Here is a 13846-nt window from a genome sequence, read left to right as displayed (position 1 = left end):
CCATGAAAGCTTGAATTTTGTCACATTTGGTTGCTGGGGTATATCCTCAGTGCCTAGAAGCATGTCTGGCATTTAGTAGGCCAAAATGTAATGTTGGAGCTATTTAAATTCTTCTTACCTCAGATTAGAATTGGACCTATGAAACAGGAATAAACAGACTCAGAAGGTAGGATACATGTGGCTCCAACTGTTGAGATGAAATGGGAAGCAGAGACTTCTAACTAGGCTGATTGGAAAAATGTTTGAAATGACTATATTCGGTTCATGAACAATAATAGTCCAATAATAAATCATTTAAAACTCCCTTTGAGATTAGAGTCCTGCCTATTTGCTCCTCTGGAGCAGTAATAAGTAAGGGCTAGCACCACAACCTCCAAGGAAGGGATAGCCTTTATTTTCCATTTCTAAACCTCCTATTTAGTTTCTACTTAGTCAATTTTAGACATCCATAAAAGTCAGGCTTTCAAAGAGAGCTGTTTTCCTTCTTAATTATTTGTAACAAGCTGGAGATTGACCCAGACAAGTCCTGGCAGGTGAATGAACATTGGTCTTTCCTAACTTTTAATAACTTCAAAAAAGTAAAACTCACAAAGAAACAATTCTGAAAACAGCATAAGTGCTGCAATAATCACTTTTTTCTTTTGGACAAATCTTTCACAGATAAATTGAGATAGAAGATCTGTATCAGTCAGTGTCATGGATTGAATTGTGTCCCCCAAAAATATGTGTATCAATTTGGCTAGGCCATGATTCCCAGTATTGTGTGGTTGTCTACCATTTTGTTATCTGATGTGATTTTCCTATGTATTGTAAATCCTACCTCTATGATGTTAATGAGGTGAGATAGGCAGCAGTTATGTTAATGAGGCAGGACTCAATCTACAAGATTGGATTGTGTTTTGAGCCAATCTCTTTAGAGATATAAAAGAGAGACGTGAGCAGAGAGACGGGGGACCTCATACCACCAAGAAAGCAGTGCTGGGAGCAGAGCGCATCCTTTGGACCCGGGGCTCCTGCATGGAGAAGCTCTAGTCCAGGGGAAGATTGATGAGAAGGACCTTTCTCCAGAGGCAACAGAGAGAGAAAGCCTTCCCCTGGAGCTGACGCCCTGAATTTGGACTTATAGCCTACTAGGCTGTGAGAAAATAAATTTCTCTTTGTTAAAGCCATCCACTTGTAGTATTTCTGTTATAGCAGCCCTAGAAAACTGAGACATTCAGGGAGCTTCATTGCATACAATAGAAACAGACTCTGCCTGATTCTGGCAGAAAATGGATTTATTGAAAGAATATTGGTTAGCTCAGAGATTGTTCAGGACAGCACCCAGGCTCAGAGGCCATGCAGTCAGAACTGCAATCAAAATCATAGCACCAAACCAGTCCTGTGGGAGGCTACTGCCCGTTAGCAGCAGATATCACAGCTTGCACAGTTGGCACTGTCAAAACTATACATTGGGTATTACTGTAGATACTGTGAGCACTGCTATCCTTGGAATCCAGATGTTGTTGCTACAATCATCACCCTGTATCCATTGCCATGGAGTCCATTTTGATTCATAGTGACCCTATAGGACAGAGTAGAACTGCCTCATAGGGTTTCAAGGAGCAGCTTGTGGATTCGAACTGCTGACCTTTTGGTTAGCAGCTGAGCTCTTAACCACTGTGCCATCAGGGCTCATCATAAGTAGAACAAATGCTCCCATTTCTGTCCTTGTTTGCAAGATTAGCTTCCAATTCAAAGTCTATGGGTTGAACCTAGAGTATATGCTTATTTTTAAGAAGGACTAAGAAGAAATTATCCAGTATTTTTAGCCTCTATATTAAGTGTTTAGCTCTGACTCCCACCAAGATTCATAAGGTGGAGAATTCCCCAAATATAGGCAGGTGGTTCAGATTCATGGAAATAAAAAAAGAAAACACTAATCACTACAGTCCACACTTTGGCTACTCAGCTTGTACATATATTCTTCTCTCTTTTTTTACATTTATTTATGTGTCTACCTAATATGATGGAAACCAAACCAAAACCAAACCCGTTGCCATCATGTCGATTCTGACTCATAATGACCCTATAGAACAGAGTAGAACTGCCCCATAGAGTTTGCAAGGAGCAGCTGGTGGATTCAAACTGACGACCTTTTGGTTAGTAGCGGAGCTCTTAACCACTGTGCCACCAGGGCTCTGAATATGATGGAAATATGTCCTGAACAGCAAAAAATATACTAATCCAGTCCCCAAAGATAGCACCAAAATGTAATCAGTTACTGCATCCAGCTTCAAGTGTAGAATGTATCGGTGATATGATGTCCATTCATCTCCAGTTATCATAATCTCATCTTGATATTCTATAAATTATGGATTACATTGCTCAAGTTCATTACTACCAACACAGCCAATGTGAAATAACAAGGGAGAAAAAGAAAAAAATAAAGGGAAAATTAGTTAAAATATAAATATATACCATAATTCACCAATGTTAGGATTTTTTTTTCACATTTTACCATCTCTAAAATCAATCAATGGCATCTTACAACTGCTGCCAACTGGGTGGCAGTTGTGATGTAGTTGTTATTGCCTTAGGAGTAACTTAACTGATTTTAAAAAGTGTTTTTCTTTTATGTATGCAAAAGAGTGATATGTGACAGAAAGCTGTGCCTAAAACATCTAAAATAGCTCTCTAAAGAGGTATCAAATAAAAACTTTAGGTGAAAAGAAGACATTGGGTTGTAGTTTAATGGGCAGTGGCTTTTATTTCATAGTGGTACATAAATGATGATCGTAATTGTGTATCTTACAATTAATGGCCTTGTAGATTCAGTGAAGGAGTCCATGGATAGTGCAAATGAGTAAACACTTGGCTACTAACCAAAAGGTTGGCATTTGGAATCCACCTAGAGGTGCCTTAGAAGAAAGGCCTGGCAATGTATTTCTGAAAGGTCACAGCAACTGAAAATCCTGTGGAGCACAGTCCTACTTTGACACACGTGGGGTTGCCATGAATCAGAATAGACTTGACAGCAACTGGTTTGTGTTTTTTTTGAGATTCAGTGAAATACAGTACATAACATAGAAGAAAAAAAAAAAGGAAGGGGAAGATACTACAGTCCACATTTCTGCATTGATTACCAAACTGCAATTCGTTAGTAAGGATGGATTTCTTACTTCACTGTCCATTCCATGTTCTCTTTGCTTTCAGTCAACACCTCAACTGGTTAGTGTTTCAGAGTTTTTCATGTGGTGAAGTAACCTAGACCTTCATTCCTGAGGAATCAAAGCTCAATAGATGGTCCTGTCTATATAAGGTTGTTGTGTCTATACATGGTTTTTATTAGCGGGCATGGCAGTATGGAAACTGCCCCCAAGGCATCTTCTTTGTTCCATCCATACTCTTCTTTGCCTCTAATACCTAGAAGCAACTCCATTTATCTTGATAGACAGGGTCAGTGATCTTAGCCAACAGCATAAACCACTTTTTCTTGTTTACCCAGTGACAAGAGGATACAAACTTGGCCAAACTGCAGTCTCAGCTTCCAATTGAAAGGAACACTGTTTGTTCCCTGGTGGAACCATGCTTCCCTTTCAGATATTAAAACCTCTGAATCAGAAAGATTCAGAGTTGCAGGGATACGAACCAAATAATTTGCAAATCGATCAATAGTGGGGTGCACAGCTGCTACTTCTACAACTTGATTTCCAAGAGTGTATTGTGGCTACGGGAAAAACAGCAACATTTGTTGTTGTTTTAAGTTGCCACCGAGTCGATCCTGACTCATGGTGACCCCATTTGTGCAGAGTAGAACTGCACTCCATAGAGTTTTCAAGGCTGTGAGCTTTTGGAAGCAAATTGCCAGGCCTTTCTCCCAAGGCATTTCTGGGTGGGTTCAAACCACCAACCTTTCCACTAATAGTCAAGCATTTGCACTACTCAGGGACTCCTCACTTACTAGTTGATATTTCAGAGTAGTGGTTCTCAAACTTCCGTGTGTATCAGAATTATATGGAGGGTTTTTTAAAAACACAGATTGCTGTCCCACTCCAAGAGTTTCTGTTTCAGTAGGTCCAGGGTAGGACCAGATAATGTACATTTCTAACAAAGTCCCAGATGATAGTAATGTTGCTGGTCTGAGGATCACGGTTTGAGAGCCACTGGTTCAGGGAATAGACCTCATTCTGTAAGACCAAACTCAAACCAAACATGCTGCCGTGGAGTTGATTCCAATGCATAGCGACCCTATAGTACAGAGCAGAACTGCCCTATAGGGTTTCCAAGGAGCGGCTGGTTGATTTCTAACTGCTGACCTTTTGGTTAGCAGCCAAGTTCTTAACCACTGCGCCACCAGGGCTCCCTTATGTATGACAGTACTCTAAACTTGCAATTTGTCTCACAGCTGCCTCTGTTTCTGGTTAATAGGCATGTGGTTAGCTACAAGCATATGTTCTATTGCTTACATCACTATAAAATGGGTTTTAAGAGCAGAAATAATGTTATGCATGATACCATCATGGTAGGTAAGTAAGGTGTCCACATACTGAGGGAATTTTCCTTCTTCTTCTTGAAGGTCACACTTGAATGGGACTGAGTAGGACTCTGAGTGGGACTGACTGGGACTGTAGCAATCTGTTTCAGGCTAGTACTAGCTTATTATGTAGAGCCATCTGTAAACGAGGCTTGGTTTTTCTTCCTCTTTGGTTAACTAATAATAGAGAACTATTCATGAAGTTATAACGGTTGGTGTAGAGGTGGCCGTGTTGCTGAGTAGGCATACTGGGAAGATGAGCTATTGAGCTTTCTGGATCTGTCAGATGCAGTCACTTATATACCATTTCCACATGGATATGTCTGACTTTATAGCTGGGTAGATTAGATAACATTCAGTTCATGATGGGCAGCTGATATTTCACAGTCACCTGGCTTCTACCAGGACCTAGTAGCAAGCCAAGGGCTATTTCTCTGAAGAATGGTTACTCACTGAAGAGGGTATAGCTCTTCTCCAAAACTTTGAGGTTTCAGCTGTGAATCTAGTATTCAGTCTTTCCACAGACTTCATTTGACTTTTGAGCACGACTGGCTCCACTGGGTCCTAAGGATCATATGGAAGGGCTGCAACCTTTACCAGCTGGAGATCCTTCTGGGCCTTACTCAAAGCTGCCAGCCTATCAAGTCACTCAGGAAAAGGAACAGAACAGCACACAAAATTGATACATGTTCCTTCTAAAACCCAAAGAGCACCATCAATCGTAGTGCCTTTTTTCTAGAGGTAGGAAATACAACATGCATCAAATTGTTTTTGACATTGGAAAAGATAAACTCACATGCCAAAAAAAGCTTCACTATATTACCATAGGATTCATTTCCCACCTACTGGAATGCATGGTCTTAATCTTAAATACCAGCTACTTCCTGCTCTCCACAGCTCATCAGCAGTTTGTCTTCAGTGTAGCCCTGGGAATGGTGAGACAAACCAAGCTCCTGTGGACCAATTTATGGCACAGATAATAGAAGTTAATATAATCCTGAGCTGAAAGTATATACATACATACATGCATACACATATATATATATATGTATACCCCATTGCCATCAAGTCAATTCCGACTCATAGCGATCTTATAGGACAGAGGAGAAGTGCCCCATAGGGTTTCCAAGGAGCAGCTGGTGGATTCAAACTGCTGACATTTTGGTTAGCAGCTGAATGCTTAACTGCTGCGCCACCAGAGCTCCACATACATATATAGTTGTTTATATATATATTTATAACAAAACATTTGCCATTTTAACAACTGATAGCAACCCTATGTACAACAGGACAAAATATTGCCTGGTCCTGCGCCATTCTCACAATCGTTGCTATGTTTGAGCCCATCATTGCAGTCACTGTGTCACTTCATCTCATTGAGGGTCTTCCTCTTTTTCTCTAACCTTGCACTTTACCGAGCATGATGTCCTTCTCCAGGTACTGGTCCCCTCTGATAACATGACCAAAGTACATGAGACAAAGTCTTGCCATCCTTGATTCTAAGGAGCATTCTGGCTGTACGTTTTCCAAGACAGGTACCATCACCATCATTATTATCTGCTTCCAAATTTTTCCATCACCCTTAACAGAAGCTCAGGGTCCCCTAAGCCATGAGTCCTTCTTTTCCCCTCTCTTCCACTCCTGGTAACCACTAATAAACTTCAGTCTGTATACATCTGCCTATTCTAGATACTTTATATAAGTGAGATCATACAATATTTGTCCTTTTGTGACTGTCTTGTTTCACCTAGCATAATGTTTTCAAGGTTCATCCATGTTGTAGCATGTATTAGGACTTTCTTTTTCTTTATGGCAGAATAATAGTCCATTGTATCTATATACTACATTTTATTTATCCATTCATCTGTTGATGGGCATTTAGGCTGTTTCCACCTTCTGGCTACTGTGAATCCTGCTGCAATGGACATCAGTGTACATGCATTTGTTTGTGTGGCTCTTTCAGTTCTTTTGGGTATATACCTAGGAGTTGAATTGCTGGATCATATGGTAATTCTACGTTTAACTTTTTGAGAAGCCTCCAACTTGTTTTCCATAGTGACTGTACCATTTTACAAAGTATATTTCTGCCCTTTTAGGTATAATCAAACTACTTCTGGTGTTTTCTGTTTACTGAGGCAGAGAAGATTAGATTGTCTAGATTAAAGCTACAGTCAATATGCCACAGTGTATATTGATTTGCTTCAATAAGGAGACTATACTTGGAAGATCATATTTAATTGGAGTTACCACTTGACTCAACTGAAAGTAAAAATACTAAAATTACCTGCCATCAAGTCTATACCAACTCATGGTGACCCCATATGTGTCACACTAGAACTGTTCTCCATAAGGTTTTCATGAATCCCTTGTAATTCTCTAAGATTCATCCCACCTTTTGCATTGGCCAATTGGAGTGTTAAGTGGGGATGGGATAGGAAACACAACACAGTGGCTCTCATCTCTGTGATTTCCCCAAGGATGCAGTTAAAAATAAATTAATGTAATATTTTTTATTGAAGTACAAGAGAATACTTTTTGATTTACTATGTTGACTGGAAATCGAGCTCCTGGGCTTTCACTAAATTGTTTCTTCCATGATAGCTTTATTAGCCTCTACAGGCCAGGGAGTTGGTGTTGGAATTCTGCTTGTTGCTGAGGTGGTCTATCCAATGATACATACAGAAATTGGGGAAATAATCATGGCAAGGGCTCAGGGTTTTACTGGAATGCATCAGTTAGTTTTCAGTGCAGGATATAGAAACCGTTCTAGGTATTTTAATTAGAAAGGGTTTTAAGAGAGAGAATTAGGTGCTTACAAAATCAGTGGAAAGGCTGGAGAGGCAGGAGTCAGAATTCTGCCACTAGAACTGCTGAATTCAAGAACACAACGCCAGGGCTGCAATCACTAATTCTGGAGTATTTTCCATTATGTGAATAAATTAGAACCATAGTGGGCTGCACATCTATTTCGATCTCTGAATTCTGTTATATATAAAAAGACTTCTAAAGATTTCTGAGAGGTATAAATTTTGACCACCATACCAGCTCTATTGCTGTTACTATAGTCAGCATGTGCACCTAGAGTTTGGCAGTTAAGTGCCACTACTTTCCCGCTTCCCTTCTTAGTATCCCTATTGAAATCTGGAGCCCTTTTCAGTCACAGAGTATTCTTCTTACATACCAGCATATGGAGAAAAAATCACCAAACACATTTTTAAAAGTTGGGTTTTGCCCACACCAATGCAATTCTCAAGCCACTGGTATAGGAAATGTTGTTTGGGTCCTTTAGAGAGAGATACTTAGGGAATGCTAAGCAATTCACATGTGATACTCTACCCTGATATTCATATTTCCATGAACTTTTGGATTCCTTTCCTTATATTATAACAAGATATTTCTAGCATCCAGTTCAAGCATAAGCTACTGTTGAGCACAGTTCAACAGAGCAAATAATTTAAACAACTCTCAACTGCTTAAGCTAGCACATTAAATCCAGAATCTCTGATAACTTCACCCAATAGGTGCCAAAGGAACTGAAAGACTGCTAATTTATGTTGGGAAAATATGGAGACTATGTGTGGGAATGGATTCTGAGATGACTAGACCAAGGAAGGAAGAGTACAATTATAGATCAGATATATCCTATTGATGATCTTCATATTTTACCAACATAAATTAGCAGTGTTTCAGTTCCTTTGGTAAGTCTTCTGTTCCTAGATTTGGCTTTGTAATTGATCTCCTGAGGCATGTGGAGATCTGAATATACTTACAGGTCTGGTGATCTTGAAGGACAGTGGGAGTAAGGTATGAAAAGAATTGACTTCTCTTGTAAAACCATTCCTTAGATTCTCTAAGGTGAGAGCATTAAGGGCCCCTCAGGCTAGGCAGAAATAACCTCATCAAACAGGAAGGATTGTTTTGGCTACAAGTCATGAAAATCTGTGTGAAACCAATCTCAAGAGTCAGAATAATTATTACATACCATAATAAGAATTCTAGAGGAAAAATAGACTTTAGGAGTGGGATATCCAGGCTCTTGTTCTATTCTCCTCTGTGTGTTAGCTTTGTCCTCAGGTGGACTCCCCTCATGGTTGTTAAGGTGATCACCAGAGCATAATACTTCCTTGTTTTTCAATAGGACAGACACAATCCATCCCAGAGTCATGGGATACAAGTGCTCTCATTCAGAATGATTTGCCCATTTGTGCATCAATAAGTGTCACCATGGAAATCCCATGCACAGAATGGCTTTTGAGATGAGGTTCCTGAACTAATCATTAGCAAGAAGAAAGAAATTAACATAAATGGTTCAATCTAATCAGACTTCACCCCGTACCTGGGATAGGTTGAATATCTGAATAAAATTGAGGTTTCCATTAGGAAGGAGGAAGTGGAAAGTCCATATGGTGCAACATCAACTTGTGCAACAGCTATTGAAGGTAAAAATGTTCTCTTCCACCCAGTAGTCAGAGAAGTATAAATGTAATACAGTGTTTTAGGGCTAATGCTCAATCTTAGCAATAAATGCATTAATTTTTTCTTTATATTTACTTTCCATAAATAGCTCTGCTTTGGCATTATAGGGCCTCCACATTCTAGTCGAAATTCTATTCCTTTGACATAATTTGCTATTTATAACTTATTAGATATGTGTCTACCAAATGATACCTTTTATTTACCTAAATAAAAATTTTAAATGCAATTTCAGTTACAGATATGTTTAAATGAAATAAGTGGAAAAAAGCAGTGTGTGCATTTATTTAAGTATATCTTTTGATATATCTGCACTTTCTAAAATTAGGTGGTACAAAGTATTAATGGGCTTTGCTGCTAACCAAAAGGTTAGAGGTTCAATCCCAACCAGAGGCAGCTTGGAATAAAGATCTGGTCATTTACTTCTGAAAAATCAGTCACTGAAAACTCTGTGGAGCACAGTTCTACTCTGACATGCATGGGGTCACCATTAGTCAGAATCAACTCAATGGCAACTGATTCTAAAATTAGTTACATTTTCTAAATTTGGCAGATTGAAAATGGTCACAAAGTTCTTTATGGCTGCTTTCATCAAGAGTTGGGGTCTATAAATGGGCAGCTCCTGTCCAGAGGCAAGATGAGTAGGCAGAGAGAGTCCGGAGCTGGCTGAATGGACATGAGAAATCCAGGGTGGAAAGGAGGAGTGTGCTGTCACATTGTAGGGAGAGCAACAAGGGTCACATAAGCATGTATGTATAAATTTTTGTATGAGAGACTACCTTGAATTGTAAACTTTCACTTAAAACACAACAATTAAAAAAAAAAAAAGAGCTGAGGTCTATCTTCTCATCCCTTGAATCGGGACTGGCCTTGTGACTTGCTTTGACCAAAAGGATGCTGCAGAAATGATGACGCATGTCTTCTGAGCAAGACCTCAAGAGGCCTTGGCAGTCAGCTCTCTCCTTCTTTGGAACCCCAGCACTACGTGAAAAAGCCTGAACTATCCTGCAGGAGAGATATTGTGATGGAGCACTGAGGCGCCCTGGTTATTAGCACTAGCTAACTGCCAACTGATTGCAAATACGAGTAAGCCCAGTTGACACCATGTGGAGCAGAGATGAATTGTCCCAAATGATCCCTGCACTACTTGCTGACTCATAGAATTGTAAATAAATAAATGGTTGTTATTTTAAGCCACTAAGTTTTAGGGTAGTGTTTACGCAGTAATAAATAACTGATCCACCAAGCCTTCCATAATTTTCATTGTTTCTTCATGCCTTTGTTTTTACAAAGTTAAATTTATAATCTGTAATGGATAGAAAAAATGCAGTATTTTTGGCAATGAGATATTAAATAATAAAGTAGATGTCAAGTTTATAGTTTAGTTATAAAAAACATTAACTGGCGATTGGTCACATCATCTTCCCTAGCTAAGTTTGAACGTTGCTATTTCTGTATATCTGAAAATAAATTTCTCTAATAAAATTTTATCTGTTTTAAATATGAACTGGTTTATTTATCCTCAACAAGGTGTTCTAGTAAATACTTTAATTTCATATTGATATTTATTTAATACCAGGAACTGATTATTTTGAGGCAATATTATGTTCCAGAGCTATTATCTCTAATTAAATACAGTGATATAATTCCACTTTAATGATAATATGCTTCTACACTTCTGTTATCTAGCTGGGAAAACCAGGCTTGATTTTTAAAAATCAAGATTAAAAAATATATATTATTCATTATCAATGCACTGTAATAACGGGACTCAGAGGAGCTAAGGCCCAGATTCAGGTAGGTTCTGTATGAGAAGCTGTTGTTGTTAGGTGTTGTCAAGTCAGTTCCGACTCATAGCAACCCTATATACAACAGAATGAAACCCTGCCAGGTCCTGCATCATCCTCACAGTTGTTGTTCTGCTGGAGCCCATTGTTGTAGTGTCAATTCATCTCATGAAGGGTCTTCTTCTTTTTTGCTGACCTTCTACTTTACCAAGCATGATGTCCTTCTCTGGGGGACTGCTCCCTCCTGATAAGATGTCCAAAGTATGTGAGATGAAGTCTTGCCATCCTCGCTTCTAGGTAGCATTCTGGCTGTACTTCTTCCAAGGCAGATTTGTTTGTTTTTCTGGCAGTCCAAGGTATATTTAATATTCTTCGCTAACACCATAATTCAAAAGCATCAATTCTCCTTTGGTTTTCTTTATTGACTGTCCAGCTTTCTCACGTAAACGAGGCAATTGAAAACACCATGGCTTGGGTCAGGTGCACCATAGTCCTTAAAGTGACATCTTTGTTTTCAAACACTTTAAAAAGGTCTTTTGCAGCAGATTTTCCCAATGCAATGCGTTGTTTGATTATCTTGACTGCGGCTTCCATGGACGCTGATTGTGGATCCAAGTAAAATGAAATTCTTATAAGAAGCTAGATGGACATTTTTCTCTATCAAGTTTTATTTGTACCAAGGGCTAAGGGTAGAGAGAAATATAATATTCTCACAAAAACTTAAAAATCATGTATATTTTGGGATGCAATATCTTTCTTTTTATTTCTTAATTTAATTTTTATTTCTTCAAATTTACAAATATACATAGTTTTAAAATTCAAGTAATTCTGTAAGACCTAAAGTAAAAAACAGCAGCTCCTATCTCATCCCATCCACATCTCTGATTCCAATTCCCTTTCAACTTTTTTAGCTGGTTTTCCTGATACTTTTCTAAATTGGAAGAATCGTGTTGATTTCCTATTATGAAATATGAAGTTTTAGTTTCAGTACATAGACCCCCTACAAGACACATTTTCTCTTCCTCATCCTCCAAAAAAAGTTATACGATAATTTTGTGTTTAAGTTAGTCCTCATGTTTACATTATTATGACTAAGATAATCAGCTGAGATGTATACAATGTTTGTTTTTTCTTTCTTTTACAACTTTCAGTTTTCCCCAAAGTTAATTATTTATTTTCTCAGTGTTTTATAACTAGTAAAAATTCATCACTAAACTCTCTGATGTAATTCTAAGTCTATAAATATGTTTATACACATCATGTAATCTATGAGATTAATTTTCTTTTTCTTGGAGGTCTCCCTAAGCTTCCATTACCAGATTCCTCTACCCTTCTGCTCCAGTTTGGACTGGTTGATTTCTTGGCCTATTGCACCAAAACCAAACCAAATCCGTTGCCATCTAGTCAATTCCAACTCATACATAGTACAGCTATGGTGAAAAGCGTGTCTGTTTACCATCACCCTTGGGATCCTCTTCATTTCTTGACTTACATTTTCTCTTCTATTTCCATCTCTTTGTTTTTATGTCCATTTTCCAGGAAAGTTTCTCAATTTTGTCTATTTAGTTTTTCAATTCTACTATTTTACTTTTAATTTCCAAAAGCTCTTTTTTTGTACACTGAATGTTCCTTTTTAAAGCATCCTGTTCTTGTTTTCATGGAAACAATATATTTTTCTACCTCCTTGAAGTTTTATTTTGCTTCTTACATTTTTTTGTTAACTGTTTCCTCCAAGTTCCCACTATTTTCAGGACAAAACCCCTGCCTTGAACTGTGCTGGTTGCCTAAGAGCACAGTCCTTCCAGATCAGCATTTCCAATGAATAAACCTTTAGTCTTTTGATAGATAGCTTGACTGGGATCTGGGGGACTAAGTCTTTTTTTTTTTTCCTCCCTGCCCTTGTCATCCTTCGAATACAGATTGTGGTTGAGGAATATGAATACTTTCTAATTTTATTTAAAAATATAGTTTTCTCTTATTAAGTAAATAGTTTATCTAAGTATAAACCCGTTGCCGTCAAGTTGATTCCAACTCATTTATCTAAGTATACTACATAATAAATGAAATGACGTATTGCATTGGGCAAACAGCTACAAAAGACCTCTTTAAAGTGTTGAAAAGCAAAGACGTCACTTTGAGGACTGTGATGGTTAAGATTGTGTGACAACTTGGCTGGGCCATGATTCTCAGTGTTTTGGCAGTTATATAATGTTGTGATCACTTCTCTGTTGAAATTTGATATGTAATCACCCTATAATGGAATCTGCTGAATAGTACCAGTGGGGGCAGGGCCTGTGGTGGCTCACCACCCCTTCAGCCTTCATCTCTCCACCCTCTGCTGTCTACTTCCTTCCTGTTCGCCTTGCCAAGGTTTTTGGCTTGTTCTGGATCCTGCAGCCGCCTCTTATTCATCTGACCTCCGGTTCTTGGGACTTGAGCTGGCAGCTTACCTGCAGATCTTGAGATTCGCTGATCTTTATAGCCTGTGAGCAAGATTCCTGCTCTCCAGCCTGCGGATCTTGGATTCTCCAGCCCCTGCGGCTATGTGAATCAGGAGAAACCTCTATCCTGACCCACAGACTTGGGACTTTCCAGCCTCTACAATCATGTCCTCTGTTTCCTTGATATAAATCTCTCTCTCTATATATATACTTATATACTTTACTGGTTTTGCTTCTCTAGAGAACCCAGCTTAAGACAAGGACTAAGGTGCGCCTGACCCAAGCCATGATATTTTCAATTGCCTCATATGCATGTGAAAATGGGCCAATGAATAAGGAAGACCAAAGAAGAATTGATGCCTTTCAATTACGGTGTTGGTGAAGAATATTGAATATACCATGGACTGCCAGAAGAACGAACAAGTCTCTCTTGGAAGAAGTACAGCAAGAATGCTCATCAGAAATGAGGATAGAGAGACTTGGTCTCACATATTTTGGACATGTTATCAGGAGGGACAAGTCCCTGGAGAAGGACATCATGCTTGGTAAAGTAGAGGGTCAGCAAAAAAGAGGAAGACCCTTGAAGAGATAGGTTGACACAGTGGCTGCAACAATGGGCTCAAACATAG

This window comes from Trichechus manatus, unplaced genomic scaffold (genome assembly GCF_000243295.1).
Source record: "Trichechus manatus latirostris isolate Lorelei unplaced genomic scaffold, TriManLat1.0 scaffold00098, whole genome shotgun sequence".
Taxonomy (NCBI): domain Eukaryota; kingdom Metazoa; phylum Chordata; class Mammalia; order Sirenia; family Trichechidae; genus Trichechus; species Trichechus manatus.
Note: the sequence above shows the minus strand (reverse complement) of the source record.